This window comes from Phyllostomus hastatus, unplaced genomic scaffold (assembly GCF_019186645.2).
Source record: "Phyllostomus hastatus isolate PE091 unplaced genomic scaffold, TTU_PhHast_1.1 phas_contig_29, whole genome shotgun sequence".
Lineage (NCBI taxonomy): Eukaryota > Metazoa > Chordata > Mammalia > Chiroptera > Phyllostomidae > Phyllostomus > Phyllostomus hastatus.
Window position 1 is genome coordinate 23730244 of NW_025333835.1, and position 19169 is coordinate 23749412.

General features: G+C 37.5%; 1 pseudogene; it reads left to right on the forward strand.

Moving 5' to 3' along the window:
* Positions 1–17765: 17765 nt before the first annotated feature.
* LOC123818975 lies at positions 17766–17915 on the forward strand (annotated as a pseudogene).
* Positions 17916–19169: the final 1254 nt, after the last annotated feature.

Sequence of the window (19169 nt, forward strand, 5' to 3'; positions counted from 1 at the left end):
GAACTGAATAACCTACATGTTCACTTGCAAGAGCATTATGTTTAAGGAAACATGATGAAAAAATGCACAGATCCTCACTAGACAAAAATAGCATGAGTGTACTCTGAAAACAATAAGATTTAAGTGGAAAAAAGAACCATAGGTCATTCACACTGAGACTCATCCAAGAGAGCACACTAAGTTAAGGATCCATGGGGAAAGTGAATCAAAAAATCCTTCTTTTGTTGGAGATCTTTCAGCCATTCTAGAATACAAGCTGTCTTTCTGAAAGTATATTTTTAAATAATCCCAGAAGCTATTGAAACATAATAAAACACATTTCTCCATTGATGCTGAACTACTGAAGATCTCCTCCTCTAATTGTACATTTATGTGTTTTATAAATATGGATAGACATATGAGCTATAACTCAAATATACATTTGTAAAAAAGAAAAAGGTTAAACTGTACATATTTAATAACATCTATATGACTGCATAGACTACATACATTCCTCATTTTATGAACCACATTGTTCAATATCTTACAAGTTGCACTTTAATCCCAATAAAAAGCTTTTTTTTTTTTTTCAGTGGAAATGACATTAGGACTTGAAGTGGCGCGGCAGACCTGGCCCCTCCTCGTGCCGCGTCAGCTGTTTCGAACCTGCCGATAACAGATCTGCATTCGAGTGTCGCGACTGGGGTCACGACCAATGTTTGGTTTCCACCTCAGAAAAGTAATAACTCTTACAACTGCCCGGCTAGATAAGAATCTGATTAAAGAAAAGTCTAAATGAATCTGAAGATGGGGTGTCCACACAGAGATGTAAAGCTGTTATTACTCCTGGCTTCCAGCGAGGCTGGAGGAAGACTGGAAAATGAATGTAGGCCGCGCGGAAAGAAAGCCAGCGCCGGCAAACTGATCGCGTTTCCAACTGTCTAACTTTTCAGTTGTGTGTTTTTTATATGTTAAATATGGTTCAGGAGATTAAAGTCTTCATTTTAGGCGAAGAAAGGAAATAATGTTTCCTGTCCCATTTGCCAAGCTAAGTGAACAACTGTTCCTGCACAATTAGAATTGTTAATTGATTTGAAAACACGGGGCTTTGAAGGTGGAAAACTGCTGACATTATTTCAATGGGGAAATGCACTCCTGAGAGAGAGCACTGCGGTACAATTTCTCTCCTTGTTTTGTTGAATATACATCTATAAAAACACTGTGAATCATGCAGTAAAAACTGCTGTGCTGATATCATAAATCTCTGATAATAAAAATTTCATTGTTGAAACAATAAAATAGACTTTTATTATAACACAGAGTATCCACCTAAACATTGTCCTTTTAGCTTCTTCGAGTTAAATATATGCACAGTTTTACAGTCTATAAACAGATCTGGAATAAAAGTTAATAAATGTCAAAATTTGCATTTCAAAAAATTCTTGCTGCATTTTAGGGAAGATCAATCTATGAACCTTTCAACATTATGTCAAATGAAATGCTAATTGTACCTTTAGGAATTTCAGAGACAGTGACAAGAAACTAAATGCTCTGTTCCTTTGCATCAGCAAGTCGAGGATAATTGTATATCTACTCTTGTGAACTTCTAAGAAAAAAAAAAGAAAAAAACTAAGAAAAAAGGGTTTTCTATTCTTTAACTCAGGAGGGTAAACTCTTTCAGCCACCCTCCATCAATCTACCTTCAAATAAAGTGTGTTAACATGTTGACAGTGGACAAATCACACAGTGCTGCATTTATTCATTTTATAATAGGTTTGTCAAATGAGCTTCAGTTAAAGAGATTTAGGAGTAAGAAAAATTTTCAGCCAGAAATAACCGACTTATTCCATTCAAAGTGATGTAAGGTTTAAAGGTGTACTTCTTAAAAGCCTAATCTTTATTAAAACGCACAATTTTTGAAGGCTAAGTCACAAAAATAAATACCAGGAGTCCAAAAAGTGCTTTTATTTTTCCCTACCCTTAAGATAAAGCACTAATACATCCCTTCCCTATTCTGTAATAAATCTTAGCCCTGTATCTCTAAGAGATACAAATTATCCTCTATACTGTCTTACAAGTGTGAGTATAGATTGAACCAATGAGCAATGTTATCTAGGAAATAGCACTTAGTGTAAGGTTCGTACCATTTTTTTGAACATTATCCTATTTGTGGCACTGTCTTCATTTCAGAGTCAGGCTGCTGAAATATTGGGTGGACCTACAGAGCAGTGAAAAACAAAGGTCCATGCAAGAGAAAAGCAGCTCGTGTTGTTAACCTGCGACATTTGGTCACCTCTCACCACTTTCAAAGTAAAAATAGGCATTTTCACCTTCTTCCAATACCATTATAGATAGTCTTGAGTCAAAAGCAAAGATTGCACCAGTCCACATTTCTGGATCCCTACACTGTCTGTAGGTAGGCATTAGGAACACGAGGCAAAACCACTTCTAATGTTTAAAAGATCACTTGCAAAGTATATTGCAAGGGTCCTTTTCAGGCTCATACTGGACAGCTCATTTTTGACTCTGCTGCTCATAGGAAAAAAAAACCCTGAGCATTCTTATACAACAGTCACAATTTGATTTAATAAAATATTTGTTTTAAAACATTCAGATGAGAATAGTGCACATTTCTTGCTTTACTACATGAAGCTACTTTATTTTATATAAACTGGAAGTTGTCTAAAAATTACATTTTGTGTCTTAATTTTACTCCACAGATTTTGTACTTTAATTTATGGGTGTTCTATTTCTAATCCTGTTAATCCTTCATAAAACTGGGAACTGTCAGCAAGTCAACAAAAATAAAAATATATTTAGTAAAAGTATGTAAGTAAAGTAGCAGAGACAGTAATAAACGCTATCACAAAACAGTATCAACTTAGTTCAGATGTCAAAAATTTCACTGTAGTGAGGAATTCTTTGTCATGGCTCATTATGAGCATCCTTTTGTGCACGTGACTTGTATGACTGGAAATGAATTCTGTTTAATTCCTGGGTATAAAACAGTACCCTTTCATGGCAATGGAACAATAGGGGATAAAATAGCCTATGTCTGTTTTTTAACAGAGTTTAATATATGGGAGTACTTTTCAGGCATATGTATATATATTATGAACAATTGGTCCAATAATAAGAAAACATAATATTTTATAGGTCACAATGTTTTACAGAAATTTCCCAACTCTCTCTAATACGCACAATTCCCTTTGAGCAAGTTTCTCAGGACAAGCTTTGTTCTTAATCATCCTAATTCTGTTCATGTTTTGTTACATTGGGGAAAATAGTTGTACAGTGGACAAGTATCCTACTAAACAAAGGCTCATCTTTTTCTTAAGAGTCAAAACAGAAGGCTAATAAAGACCATTTAAAATAAAAGGGCCCATTACTCCTCAGTTTTATATGAGCTTACATGCTTTCATTGTGCAGAGTGTGTTATTAATTTCACATGCCAGATTCATAGGTTTCTGCAATATCAGGTTTGATGTATTCATTATCGGCACTCAGTACATTAATTCACGCTGAAGTCCGGTAAATCAAAATTATACCATCTGGCTTCCTGTTCTTAATGATGAATTTGATGTAGGGGTGATTAAGATTGTTAGGCTTTTGAATTTTAATGTAAAAATTAGGGGATTAAAAAGGCATTTAGAAATGACCAATAGTTAGAATAAACTTACTGACAGGATCTAATTTGTGTACTTGCTAGTAAAGCTCCATTTTAATTAGCAGCCACACTCTTTCAGCACAAGCTCAAAGAGACAGAAGTTTAGTGATTAAGAAGATGAAGCTGTTAAATTGATAAATTGACCTTGAAATACTTGTAACTGTGGGGGACGGCCCAGTTACTCAAATTGTTAGTGTGTTGTATCGCCACATGGGATACTGAGTCTAAGATTGACCCCTGAAACAAAACTTTGCTCTTCCTTTCCTTCTTTTTTTTTTTTGGTGGTGGGTGGTTAGATGACCAATTCATTTTGGGGTTGGCTGTGGGGAACGGAGGAACAGAGAGATAAACAAATGCAAAACCTTCAGACCTGCGGGCTGGCACTGTAACAGTAGAAAGGTAAAGATTTCATCACTGTTTCAGAACTCCTTGGCAGATGACATTTGAACACTGTGTCCAAACTTGAAAGCACTGTATTGGTCTTCTTGGTTCCCTGCTGTAAGGATGTTAGACGCATGCCTGAGATCCGGGAGGAAGACACCCAAGGAGTGAGTTAACTCAGGAAATCTAAGGCACAGCCACCAATATTTTCCCTTTTGTGCCCTATTTCATTATGCCAGCAAACTCCATATCCTTTTGTACCATGGTTCAGAAGAAATATGGAAATGGAAACATTCTAAATATCTACAACACTGAGCATGTATATAACATACAGCCACAGCACTCAAACTTGACATGATATTTCTTTTAATTGAAAGACCAATCTGACATGGATGTTCCTTTGACAGTTAAAATTACCTCTGATTTTAACAAAAGCATTTGAAATGTTACACTGAACTCATTACACATTTTCTGCATAAAGAAGTTTAATAGTTAAAACAAGTTAAGAAAGAACAGACTCTTAATGTAAAATGTTATTAGAATAATATAAAGAAACATCCTCATTTTTTTCAAAGACATAAAGCTAAAAGTGCAAGAAGCCGTACAATAGAAAAGAAAGGTTGAAAATAAAATTATTTTCTGAGGAGAGAAAAAAATGTACTACCTTGTGCAGTCTCATAAAATGCAATGCTTTAGGTCCTGTGAAATTAATAAAGGTAGTCAGTAATGCACTGAAATAAAATACAGGCAGAATGACTTACATCAGAAAACAAGTATATCTGTACATATCAACAATTTGAAGGACTCTGATCCCTGGCAAGTCAAGGAATATTTTAAATCTTATATTTTAGAAGAAATCGAATCTTGACTAACCGCTGTAATTTATGTCATTTTAAATAAGATATATTTGAATAAGTATATTTTTCATGCCCTAAAAAGACTGATGTCTTCTTTTATAAGCTCATCCTGTGACACACTTGAGTAGGTAGGTATATTGATTTTTTTTTCTTTTTCTGATGGCAATGAAGTGTAAATGGAAAATATCAGACTTGGCAATCACTTAAACCATGTGAAAATTTCAGAGTGAAGGCTATTAGAGTCACTTTGTGATCTCCCCAGATGACCAGAGCGGGGGAGGAAAAAAAAACCATTTCTACATTTCTTCAGATCCTTTGTGTGACAGCTAAGGAGAATAACATTCTTTCTAATACGCCAGTTTTCGTCTCTAGTTGAGAATAACCTCAGTGCTTTCTTATGTCACTGGCTGAGAGAAGATGAAAGACCCAGCCTTGTGTAAATGGCTTTGTCTAACCATCAGTCTTTAGCTCTGCATGGCAGCTGTACTATTGACATTAGCTTGTGCACTGGGTGAAATTGAAGTGAGTTAAATGTGACCTTGGCTTAGTTGTTGAAGTAGAAATGAACTCTACTGGGAGTGAAAAAAAATAAGACCAGTTTCTCTAACTTCATTTTTTCTTTAATGAGTTTAACAGCACTCTTAGGATTTGATACATTTTATAAAAACGCCTTTATTTCCTTTTCTATTATATACTAAGTAATCAGCATTTAGTAAGGTTAGCATGCCCTTTTGTCACGAAATCCTTGTTGCAGGTATTTATATGCCATATACTAAAAAGTGGCACATTTATCCCCCCTTATTGATTAGAACTCTTACATATGGATGAAAAACTTTCATGCATTCATGTTCATTGACTTGAATAACAAATACTGGGCCACTGAAACAGTTTTAAATGCCCAGCGTTTCTGATAACATTGCATTGTCCACTGGGTTGCATGTGCCTCCACAGAGCAACCTGCTGGTAAGTGGTGTGCAGTGAACATGTGAGCCCTGCAGGTAGAGGAGCTATGCTGAAATGCTTCAAGACGGTACCTCCTTTGTTTCCAGCTGCAATAGATGGGAGTGTTTGTATAGAAAAATAAGTATATTTTTAGGTGGAGACAATAAGAAAGCCTTTGACATTTCATTTCTGTTTTGAACATTCCTAACTCATACATTCATATATATGTTAATTATGCATTTTACATACCCATATATGTGTGTGTGTTGATATGTGTGTATATATGTGTATAGGTGACTGTAATGTTTGTCTATATGTGTATTATTTTAGCTTATAATAATACATGAGCAATTAATCAGACACTGCAAGTTCTGTTCCTATTATCAAATTTATCAAAGAAGCTTATGATGGGAATATTTTAATTAGTCTATTTAATGCAACTTCAGCAAGCACAATCAAAAGGCACATGGTACAGTTCATAGTTCACCTATCATGCATTTCTACTACTGCCCTAGAGTGGTGGCACAGTTGGGAGTTCATGGGACCTGCACTTATGGCTTCTTTCTTTAATCATCCTTGTACTAGCTTAGTGCTCCAAAATTTTCATTCACCCTGACTATTTTTGGGTAGAATAGTGGCTCCCCCAAAATACCTACATGCAAATCCCCAGCATATATACCCAAAGTGACAAAAGTAATTTGTCGTCATCAAGATAAGGATCTTGAGATAATAAAATTGTCTTAATTATCTGGGTGGATCCAGTGTATCCACAAGGGTCCTTTTCACAGAGGGAATAAGAGAGGTAGAGGGTCAGAGTCGGAGACTGGGATGTGACAAGAGAAGCAAAGGCCAGTGAGGCAATGTGATGAGCCAAGGAATTCCTTCAGCTTCTAGAAGCTAAAAAAGACTGGGAGGAAAATAGATTCTTACCTTGAGTTTCCAGGAGAAACACAGCCCTGACGAAAGAAAATGTGACCACAGGCAGGTCAACATGGTGGGAACAGAGAGGTGGGTGAGGTCTGCACTTGGGTAAGGTGTTGTGGGAAGATGGGAGGGTGGACAGCTGGCCAGATGCCATTACACTCAGAGCAGAGGGTCAGTTTGGGTTAGAGCAAGGCCTGTGAGGCAAATTGAAAGGACGATGGACCAGGAACTTTGTGACTGACCCCAGCCTGATGGCAGCTGACTCATTCCAGGGCTGCCCAGGAGAATAAGCATGAATTTTTTAAAAGAGCTAAAACTAGAAAAAGTCACAGTGCTTGTGCTGGTATTTGCTTACAAGGTATATTATGAACTTGGAGATAGAATCTGATTAGGTCTGGAGTGAAGCACTTCCTCATGGGCCGTGCTGTATCTTTAGAGCATCTATAGTCAGAAGAGCTTACCCAGGCTCACCCAGCTATGCTCTTGGCTGAGGAGTGCAGACTCAGTGAGGTGCTTTAGGCGTCATGGACAGAGCAAGGACTTTGAACTTTTAAGGAGGATATACCAGATTGGAACTCCAACACCGCCCATTTGTGGGCAGGTGCATGCTTGAAAAAGTAAGTTGTCTAACCTCCAAGACTCATTTTTCTATTCTACCAAATGGGACCAACGATGCCTATGTCATGGGATTTTTTATTGGGTTAAAAGACACAAGTTTGCAAGAGCATGTAACAACACCTGGCTTAGAGAAGGTGGTCCGGTACAGGAGAAGGGCTATGAGCATTTTGAATTATCAGTGTGACCTGAAGATGGCCTTTCTCTGTATGTGCCTTGAGCTTCTCCTCAACTTCCCAGTCTTTATTCATCTTGCTTTCCCCCTCACCATCTCCCTGTATCTAGCAGGAGTTACTGAAGACTTACTAAAACTATCCATATTCCCTGATTCCTTCCTTGAATTTCTTAGAACAGAATCATATTTACAGCATTTTGCTGAATCTCATTGATGGTCTGCAATCTCTTCCCTTTCAAAGGTGATTTTAGTTTTGGGGAAAGCCAGAAGTCACAGGGCATCAAATCTGGGCTATACAGGGACTGAGTCACCTGGGTGATTTGATGTTTTGCCAAAAATCTCTACACAAGGTGTGATACATGAGCAGGGACATTGTCATGATGAAGCTAACAATCACCAATTGCCCACGGCTGTGGCTTTCTGAATTATCTGGATAGTTTCCATGGAGGAATATTCAAACTTAAAGCAAAATACAAAATTTGATGGAAATTCATTGCTCTACTCACTCAGTCATTTTGAATGTGATGGCCACACAGTACACATGCTCACTTAGTAGTGTCTACCACCCTCACTGAGTAGTACAGTGAAGTTGTCATTGGTCACACATGTGCATTCCAGTCCACTCTCCTTGGCTGCCAAGTTACATCCATGTTGTGCAAACTGTTCTTGTTATATTAACAATGTCTGGACTTTTTGTGGAAAGATCATATCTATATCCATATATATGTATATTTCTATATTTCTATATATATCCATATGTGTATATATGTATATATATCTTTTCTGCGAATTCCTTAAAATAAGTTGAATGTAGAATTGTTTTTAAAAAGGGAATATATTACTAGGGTGCCAAATTTCAAAGACTTGAATTTAAAATGGAACTACATATGACTCATGTAATTGTCTCAACATTAGGCTGACATTAATTTGGATGCACATTTATCATGTGAATGGAAGAAATGAAAATTTTTTTCAACCACCATGCCATATTTGCATTGTGTAAGGGGTCACTGTAATCATCTTTTGGCTGGCCAGGGCGAGTCCCATCCCTGGAGACTCTGCAGGAGGGCTTAGAGAAGGTATCGGAACAACTGTGGGGTGTTCTGAATTGGAACCCTTCCCAACCAGACTCTGTTAAACTCCCTCAAGAGAAGAAATATCTACTCTCTCCCAGTTGAGGAGAACCAGGAATGTTCAGAAGCATGTTCCAAATTGTTCCCTGTCCCAAGAGAAATGATTAAATGCCTTCTTGGAATAGTGCTTGTCCTTCTGGTGTGAAGAATAATCTCCCCCAGTGACTCACTGCTCCTGATGAAGTATGCCGGCACCTTGCTCGTGTGCTGGTGGGGAAAGCTGGCTGGGAACCGTGTTGGTAGCCAAGCATTCTTAAGCCCTAAAAATTGCCCATGAAATCACTATAAGAGTTGGGGAAAAATGTGTTCTTTTAACATACGTATAGTAGTATGCAACACAACAATGCCCATTATGGACACATCTGTTACAAATACAGAAATGCTATTTCTAAGCATCCAGTGGAGTTAATATCCACATACACTCACATAAACACACAATAGAGTATAAACAGACATTAAAATTTAATGACATCAAGAAACCACAGTGGGCACTTTCATGTGTACTATCTTAACATGAGTTTTATTCTGCCTTGATAGCTAGTATCACTCCCATTAACTAGATAAAAAGAATGTCTGACTGCCTTATTTGTGCAGCTATAAGGTGGCAAAGAGAAGATCCTGATTCTAGGATTTTGCTTCAGGTTGTTGCTTTTAGAAATTAAAGGAAAGCCTCAAAGAAAACATAAGGACGTTTAAAGTGCTGTGGGCCCTGGCTGGTGTGGCTCAGTGGATTGAGCGCCAGCCTGGGAGCCTAAGAGTCACTGGTCCGATTCCCAGTCAGGGCCCATGCCTGGCCCATGCCCAGTCAGGGCCCATCCCAGTCAGGGCCACACCCATTGGGGGTGTGTGAGAGGCAACCATACATTGACATTTCTCTCCCTCTCTTTCTCCCTCCATTCCATTCTATCTAAAAATAAAAATAAAATCTTTAAAAAAAAGTACTGTGGAAGAGACCCTAGTAGAAAGTCTAGCCATCAAACAGAGCAAGATTTCCGGGGAGAATGAAGAGCAACCCTACATGGACATCTGTGTTAATCTAGCAAGACGAGGATGCAGCAGGATATGGACATAGCAAGAAAAAAGACAAACTAGAAAGAACATAATAGGAAATGCAGAAATGCTGAAGTCATCATCATGGAAGTTCTCTAGTTCTTAAGTGGACTGTTAGGTCTGAACCCACCTCTCTGGTGACCTTAGTCACTCACACTCTCCAGAACTTACCACGTGTGAACAGAACAAAGATAATAAGCACCCACATCAGAGAAAAAAAGCATTTAACACAGTGTCTGGTATCTGCTACACACTTAATATATAGTGGGCAAGTGAGCAGCAAGGGGACCAATCTGCCTCTCATACACAGACAGGCTTGCAGTCACTTGTGTAAGGCAGGGTGGGAAGAATTTTGATAGAGGTCTAAGAAAAAGGCAAACGCTCAATTACTAAAACCAGAGTGCTATGCGTTTGACTCAATGCTGAGTCACCTGAACAGCTAAATTGGGCCTTCCATCCTGTGGCAGTGAGTGGTCCCATCACCTGGGGGTGAAACCGACCTGTATAGAGCGTCAAGCGGTCCCAATTATGAGCAGAGAATGCAGGCGTGCAGGGTGTTTGAAAGGGACAGTTAGGTCATTGAGAATATGGAACTCTGGGACGTTTCTCTCAAAAGATTTTGTAAAATAACCAAACTTAAAATTATACCAACCTACATAATTGTAAACAAATTTTAGTACCTGTTAGTGGCAGAGAAATAGTGCTGTGTTCCTTGCTATGGGTCCTACTCTCCAAGTAAATAAAAATTGGTACCTGTGTAAAGCAAACGACCCTTCTGTCAGGCCTAGGTGAGTCATCCTGCTGTCCGGGAGACTGTGGGCACAGCCTGGCAAAGGTGCTGTCACCCCGCGGGTCTGAACTGAACCGAGGCTGTCCCTGGGCTGTGCAGGGTTTCCCTGAGGAGGGGGTCAAAGGGCTCTCCAGATACGCAGCCACTGGGCCAACAGCCGCAGTCCCCTCCCTGCACACGCGTCTCACTTGTTCTAATCTGCTTTTTGTTGTCCCTTATTTATTGTCAGGTTCTGATGCACTGTATAATTTTGTTTCCATTTCTGTCTATCCTCTCCCACTGGAGTGTTCACATCGCAAGGGCAGGGATATTGGTCACTCTATTTGCTCGCGTGTGTCTGGCTCACAGGAGAATGCCTGGAGTGGGGGCAGCTCAGTGAATGCGAGGGATCTGGCTGCCTGACCACCTGTGGGGGGGGGTGACACTGCCTCGGTGTGAACATTTGCCCAGGGTTTGCTCTGACTCCAGAGCCCCTCTGACCTGGGCCTTGTTGTTTATTAATTTCTGACTTACAGAAAAGCAGCAAAAGTAGTTCAAAGAATCACTGCATATTCTTTACCCTTATTTCCCAAATGATTTATCATATTCATCTTATCATCCCCCCACCATCTCTCTCTCTCTCCCCAGCCTCTAAACACACAAGAATTAGTTTTAGTGGTAGGGGGTTAGTGGTAGTAGTAGGGTAAAAAGGTGAAGGAATTAAGAAAAAAACAACTCTTACAGACAGACAGACAGACAGACAACAGTACGGTCATTACCAGAGGGAAAGGCAGGGAGGGGACGCAGGGGAGGGTACAGAGGGGATAAATGGTAACAGAAAGAGACATGGCTTGTGTTGGTAAACACACAACACATTATATAGATGTTGTATATAGAATTGTACACCTTAACCTTGCATAATTTTTTTAACCAATGAAACCCCAATTCATTCAATTAAAAAAGAATTAGTTTTTAGCAACACTTTAGAGTAAGTTGTAGACACGATGCCTCTTTACTCCTTTATGTTTTCTGTGTATTTCCTAAAATCAAGTCTACAATCTCAGTACAGCTCAAAATCAAGAAATTAATATTGACACAATATGATTTTTAATTAACTAAGCGTAGTCAAACTTTTCCAATTATTTTTTCATCTCTCCGGCCCAGGACTATACCCAAGGTCGTACACTACATATAATTGCCCTGTCTCTTTAGCATCTTTTGATCTGGGGCAGTCTGTAAGAAATTCTGTATTGTTCTTGAAGCATGTGGCCATTTTCTAGGGCTCCTCATTTTGGGCTGATCTGATGCACACTCCTGACTGAATTCAGGTTATGCATTTTCGGCAAGAATATCTTAAAAGCAAAATTGTGTTCTGCTCATTGTATTCTAGCAGAAGACACATGATGTCTTCTTGTCTCCTTAACACCGATTACTTGGTAAAGGTGGTATCGACCAGGTTTCACAACTAAAATGTTTTTATTTGTCCCTTCAGGGGAGATAACATGAGACTCTCTAAACTTTTGGCTTCCCGTAATACTCTCACTCTTCGTTTTTGGAAGGTTCTATGTATGTGTCTTTTCTGTGAAAGTTTTAACCAAGAGCTGGTCTCTTGCTATCTGGGCTTAGTGATTTAAGAATAAATTGTCCCTGAAGTCATCATTTATATAAACCTAGTTTAACTTACCTTCTCACCTCGTGCAGCCTCTTAGCCTTACAGGTGGAATACTGGAATGCCCCTTAAAGGAATTTGTGCAAGAGTAGAAAATTTCAAGAATATTATTCATGCTACCAGATAATTGGGCCTCACATACACAAATATTTTTTAAAGATTTATTTATTTATTTTTAGAGAGGGGAGGGAGGGAGAAAGAGAGAGAGAGAAACATCAATGTGTGGTTGCTGGGGGCCGTGGCCGGCAACCCAGGCATGTGCCCTAACTGGGAATCGAACCTGTGACGCTTTGGTTCGCAGCCCACGCTCAATCCACTGAGCTACGCCAGCCAGGGCCACAAATATTTTTATTTGGACAAAAAGACTGTTTTTATTCTTGGGAAAGATTAAATAAAATTCTAAGTTTGAAAAATATTTTTGGAGACAAAGTGTACAACAGAGAGGACTCGATCAAAAAGGTTTTGGGCTACACTTCCAAACATTCCTTTTTCTCACTCTTATAAGGAAACTGTCGTGATTATAACTGCTTTGGCACAAGAGGAAACACAGGTGCGTGAGCTGTTTGATAGAAAACATTTTCCAGTCAAATGCTGAAAGATGTGAAGAAATCACTCTTGAAAGTAAAAACTTAGAGTTTTCACAGCAGTTGTCACATAGAAGCAATCTAATCCCATTAGTTATTTGTTCATTTTTAATTACAAAAAATTGATATCCAAGTTGATCAACATTAGCCACTGCACTAATTAGGCAAAAAATAGTTGGTGGCTCACGAATTGAAATTCTCTCCCTGCAGTTCTCTGCAAAGTTGCCTTCTCCCTATCATCTTGGCTCTGTGACTGAACATAGGTGCCAAGATATTTCTCTGTGTCTTGGTTCCCTCGTAATTAAAATGGAGGTGTTAGTAATAGTTTCGACTTTGTGAGATTGGAGTGAGAAATAAATGAGTTCATTTATATAATGTTCTTAGAACAGTGCCTAGACCAGAGTAAATGCCAGGTACAGGTTTACATGAATGTGTCGGGGGGTTCTAAGACCACCCCCAGATTCGATTTCACTAGGAGCCCTCCCAGGACTCAGCATATAGTCAGAGCCATGACCTTGAGTTACTACAGTGAAAGGATACAAAGAAAAGTTATCAAAGGGAAAGGCGCTTTGGGTAAAGTCCAGAGGAGACCAGACAGACATTAAGCTCCCAAGAGTTCTCTTAGAGCAGAGTGACAGGACACACTTAAGTTCCCCAGTGATGAGTTGTGACAACGTGTGGGAAGTATTGGCAACCAGGAAAGCTAATTAGACACTCAGTGCCCAGGGTCTTTTGCTGGGGGCTGATCAGATAGGCACCTTCTGCCAAATACACACCAAATTCTAGACTCCCAGAGAGAAAGCAGGTGTTCAGCATAAACCCATTGTTTGTACAAACTGTTTAGGCACAGTGAGCAATTCTCGTCAGTTAAGGTATTTGAAACCTTCCCGATATTCAAATTCTCAGATGCTCACCAAAGACCAACCTTACAAATAGAACTTTCTAAGGACAGGGGCCTACTATGTTGATTCTTTTCCACACAATTAGATATTGCTATCATAATGTGCCTTAGATGCATAAATCAAATTGGCTGATAGGTACCAAAACCAGAATCGATTGCATACTATCAGATATTGCTGCTAGACAATGACTTCACGTAAACCTTTCCCATGTACTATGAAACCAGGATGATATAATTATTACTTTCTAAAATAAGATAAGGCACATTTTTTAAGGAAAAGATACACTATACTTTCAGGCAGGTTGATTTTAATTCCTCAGTTTCTTGCTCTTATATATCCAATTTTCCAGTTGTACTATCCACACCCCCTTTAAAAACAGGCTCGACTTAGAACTCAGAATAAATACTTGTTAAATGCTTTCAGATTAAAAAGGTAAGGTGAGAGCTGCAGTATGGATAATGCCAATGGAGATGCTCCAGGGTCACCTGGGATCTGCAGGGGCAAAAGACTCAGGCATTGATATCTGATAATACCTAGGAGACTTACTAACAAGCATGTACTGAGAATCTCCACACAAAGAACCCAACTCTTGCTTACATGCTGACAAAATGAAGGGCCTGTATCACTCCTAAATTCTAAAAGAGGCACATGGTCAGATGAGTTCATCAAACATTTACATAATGCCAGATTTGGGATAGACAATGAGGCCCTGACCTTGAGGAGTTTATAATCCTTGGGCTAGACATAGATGTGTGATTTGCATACAATTTAGTAAGTATCATAAAAGTGTTGTTGAGAAGTCTCAGTGGAGAAGTTCCAAATTAAGGTATTTTGCTCCGTGAGCTTGAGCAAATCACTTAACCTCTCTGAGTTCAAGTTTCCCCATTTGTGAAAGATCACAGAAAGATTTCCATTAAGAAAAGTCTTCTGTTCCACTCCTTAGAATTTACAAAGTTGGTAACGGTGGATGAGGTGGCTATGATGTTGTATATTACTTATCAAAAACAATTAAAAATATAATCTTAAGATTTTAGGATGTTTGAAATATTAAGAATGTTTATACTATACAAATCTTGCTCTGGAAATGAAGGTATTAAAAATCATTTCTTTGACCTTAGAAATACTCCAAAAGTAATAGGATTAGTATATATATATATATCTGTGGTGGCAAGGGTGGCAAAAATTGTGATTTTTTTCTACCCAAATATAATTTTAAAGTAAAAACTGTTCTAAAATTAATTTGTTCTTCCTTGCTTTATTCAAAACAACTGGAATAGCCAGTTGGTTTCTGAACCTGTAACAGACCAGATAGTTCCACAAGATAAAGTAGGAACCCTTAAATCACTGGCTTCAAACTTTATTGAAAAAGTCATTTAACAATTACTAAGTCATTAGTATGAAGTTTTAAATAGAAGCTCCAAAACATCTCTCACACAGTATTTAAAGATTTAACAAAATATCCTGGCTGAACAGAATTTTTGCCTTGTAGGTTAAAAAATCACAAGATGTCTAGAAAGCCCCATGGAAGGCTGAGAGAATTGATGTATGGGTATTAATTAGGTCTAAAGAAAGGGTGGAGCCGGGTGAAAGAGGTTATTATTTCTATTCTGCAGCAGAAATGAAGAGCTGTTATTATGCAACAAAGGATTATGCTTATTATGAAATAAAGTTTAATAGGCCCTCTCTCTTGAATTTACCAACATACACGTGAGGTAGGCCTGAATGGAATTGTAGTTTTTAAAAAGCCATGTGGTAGTACCTGGTAAGGGATCGAATCACTGGGCATTCCACCCCAAATTCCTTCCCAACTATGATAAGGAAGCTATCAAGCACATAAAAATGGCACATGTGAAGTTAATTGAATCATTGCCAGGAAAAAGAAGAATGCAAATGATTTCACACTTTGGAAAATATTATCTCTACGTCCATTTTATCACTAAATTTCTATGAAATGCTAATTTTAAGAGTCTAGAATAATGAAAAAGATCACATATTTGATATTATGATGTCAAATCACTTTAAAGAAGTGTTTAAGTAAATGCCTATTACAGAAGTCTGGGAATCCAAAGGAGGTGTTTTTAAACCTGAGAAAAAATTGAGAGTATGTTTTTCTATTATTCTCCACTGTTACTTTTTCCATTAAGACAGTGTTATTTACTTGTCCCTTCGTTGGTCCTCACATCTCTTGTTAATGGATTATATTGGAATTGAAATATTTTTTTTTAGATCACTGAAAAGCACTCCCTCATGATGGCTATTGGTTAAAAATAAAGTCAGCCGCAGGGTGATCACTTTATAAGTTACACAGATGTCTAATCACTATTTTGTTTATTTGTATACCTGGAACTAATTTAATATTGTATGTGAACTGTACTTGAAAAATTAAAAGAAATAAAGTAAAAAACCATAAACTTCTTTATATCATCTTATTTTAAATCTCATTTCCTAGTCTATCAGCTCGGAAACACTATGGAAACTACTCTTCAACTATGAAGTCCCACCAACATTTTTCATGATTCCTTGCATGTTTCATGATGTTCAACCTTCAAGGATGTTCTCAAGACCAATTTAAATAAATGAAATTAATTGTGGGACATCCTAAACTGATTCATATTCGTTTTCTGAGTATCTTTACTATTGAAAAGGGTATTTGGGGTAAGAGATTCAGGCATTTGAAATCCAATGTCAACAATTACTAAAAAAGAATATTTAGCTAAGATAGCTCCCTGTCCATTAAATTAATAAACTTCTCACATCTGCTACCTAGGATATTTCCTAGTCAGCCATACCCAGTTAGGTCTCATAAGGTATTTATGATCACATAGATAATACATTCATGAAAGACATTATCTTTGACATCATGAGGAATTACCCAATAATACATTTAAGCTGTCTTTCCAGATTGGTTATGGAATTTTATATGTTCTACATCTTTATTTCTCCAATAGCTCAATATCATGTATCTCAGAAGATAATACTCATATGGACAATTTTTCTCAGCTAAGCCAGGAAATCTTTGTTAATGCTGTTGTTATGTCTCTGAATCTTAAGGCAAGAACAAAAATAATACAAAATTTTGAAAATAACACATCTATCTCTATCATTCTTATATAACACTGCCATCAAAATTGAGTTAGTAATCTTAAATCTTATCACCCTAGTATTTCTTCACTGACTTCAGAATAAACTGAAACTTCATAGCAGCTGATTCACCAGTTTAGCCTACCTTTCTGGTGATACCTCCTTCCCCTTTTCTCATATGTCTACCTGTACTTGATGAAATTACAGATTACAAACAATTTGGTTTTTAATTTTAACAGAAAGAAGTAAGTGTGATTTTCTGCATTGAGACAAGTTTAGAACATATCTGTAAAAGTATATAATCTGTTTTAAAAAAGGTCTAAGAGAAGAAACAAAGAAACAGCACTGTACATCACAAATGATATACACACTAAGTTGAGAAAGGAAATGGACAAATCAGGATGTTCTGCTGGAAATCATCCTAGGTAGTAAATATGGAGTGGGCCCTGAGCAGGAAAAAGAAAGATTTCTCTTGTTTTCTGAGTTCTGAATTCCAAGGCAAGGCAATATCTGAAGGTTCAGTAGATTGAGCTATTCCCCATAACTCATGAAGAAATTGACAGAAATTCCAAGTTAGGTTTGGACTGGGTGAGTGTTGGTTCCTAAAGACAAACATTTCAAGTAACAGAGTAAATTCATATAAATATATATATATATGAATTATATATATATACTTTTTAAAATATTTTGCTTAAGTCCTCCTTAAATATTAAACTCTTGTCATTGGAGGAATTAAAACTGGAGGCATGCCTATGCTCAGGACAAATGACATCAACTTGGAGAAGTCAATTATAAGAGAAGAGATCTGTAAGGGTGCTGGCTGCTGCAACCAGTGAGCACCAGGAAGGAGCTGTGCAAAATGAGAGCCTGATTTGGGTTTCCCAGAACTGTTTGAGGCAAGGATTCTTAAAGAATACCAAACATATGGTATTTGTCTTTCACTGCCAGACTTATCTCACTTAGCATAATGCTCTCCAGTTTCATTCATGCCATTGAGAAGGGTAGGAGTTCCTTCCTCCTTTATTTCTGCTGCATAGATCACTTCTGTGCCTTTTGGCTAAGATCAAGTGTAGTACTTCTGCTGCATAGTATTCTAATTGTGTAAATGTACCACAGTTTTTTGACCCACTCATTTACTGAAGGACATTTAGGCTGTTTCCAGCACTTGCCTATTATAAATAACGTTGCTATGAACATTGGGGTGCATAGGTTCTTTTGAATTGGTATTTCAGGATTCTTAGGGTATGATCCCAACAGTGGATCACCTGTAAGTGGAACAGAGTCAACAAAACAAATAAGAGAACAAAATAGAGCCAGAGACATGGAAATGTCTTGGAAATGTCTTGAAAAAACAAACTGACAATAACCAGAGGGGTGGGAGGAGATAATGAGGAAGAGAAGAGGAAGGATCAAGTCAAGGAACATGTATAAAGGATCCATGGACAAGGACAACGGGGAGGTGGGGGTGGCTAGGGCAGGGGAGAGTAATGGGGGCATGGGAAATGGAGACAACTGTAATTGAACAACAATAAAAAAAGAAAGAAAAAAAAGAATATCAAACATACTCATAAGATCTTGAGTTAATTTCTATTTGGTCTTCAAAGTAAAATTACTTACCACTCCACCTGAACAAAAAACTCTGCCCCAGATCATGTACATTAGACTTCAAAAATCTAAACAAGCTACTATTTATTACTTCTCATTTAGTATTTATCTGTATTTCATTATAATCTATACCACAGTAAATATTTTTAAATCTAGAATTATTAGAGAACTTTTCAACTTTATTATTATTTTATTTTCAATGTTTTGAAGTGTCTTAAACAGCTATGCATACAGTCAACTTTCTAGTAGTACAAAGAAGCAATCCTAGATACATTTTTCAAATTTATTCTCATTTACTTTCTCATTTTATAAAAGGAAAAAGTCCATCTCTTCATCCACAAGGTGGATGCTTTCGTCTGTATTATATTTTATATATTTCTCACTTCTTTCAGTATTTTGTGCCTTCAGTTATGCCCCTTTCTTTTATTTTTAACTATTTATTCTCACTGAATCATACCTCTCAGTTATATAAACATTCCTGCTTTGTCCATTAAAAAAGACAAGAAAGACCTACCAGACATCTGCAGAACATACCAGCCAATAACAGCAGAACATATATTCATCTCAAGTGCCTGTGGACAATTCTCCAGAATAGATCATATATTGGGTCATGAAATAAGTCTCAACAGATTTAAGATTAAAATCATACAAAGTACATTTTTGGACCATGAAGGAGTAAAGCTAGATAATAATTAATGGAAATTAAACAACATAATCTTAATAATAAATGGATCAAAGAAGAAATTACAAGCAAAAGCAGAAAATACTTTCAGATGAATGAAAATGACACACAAGTTACCAAAGATTGAAAGCTTTCCCCCTAAGATCAGAAATAC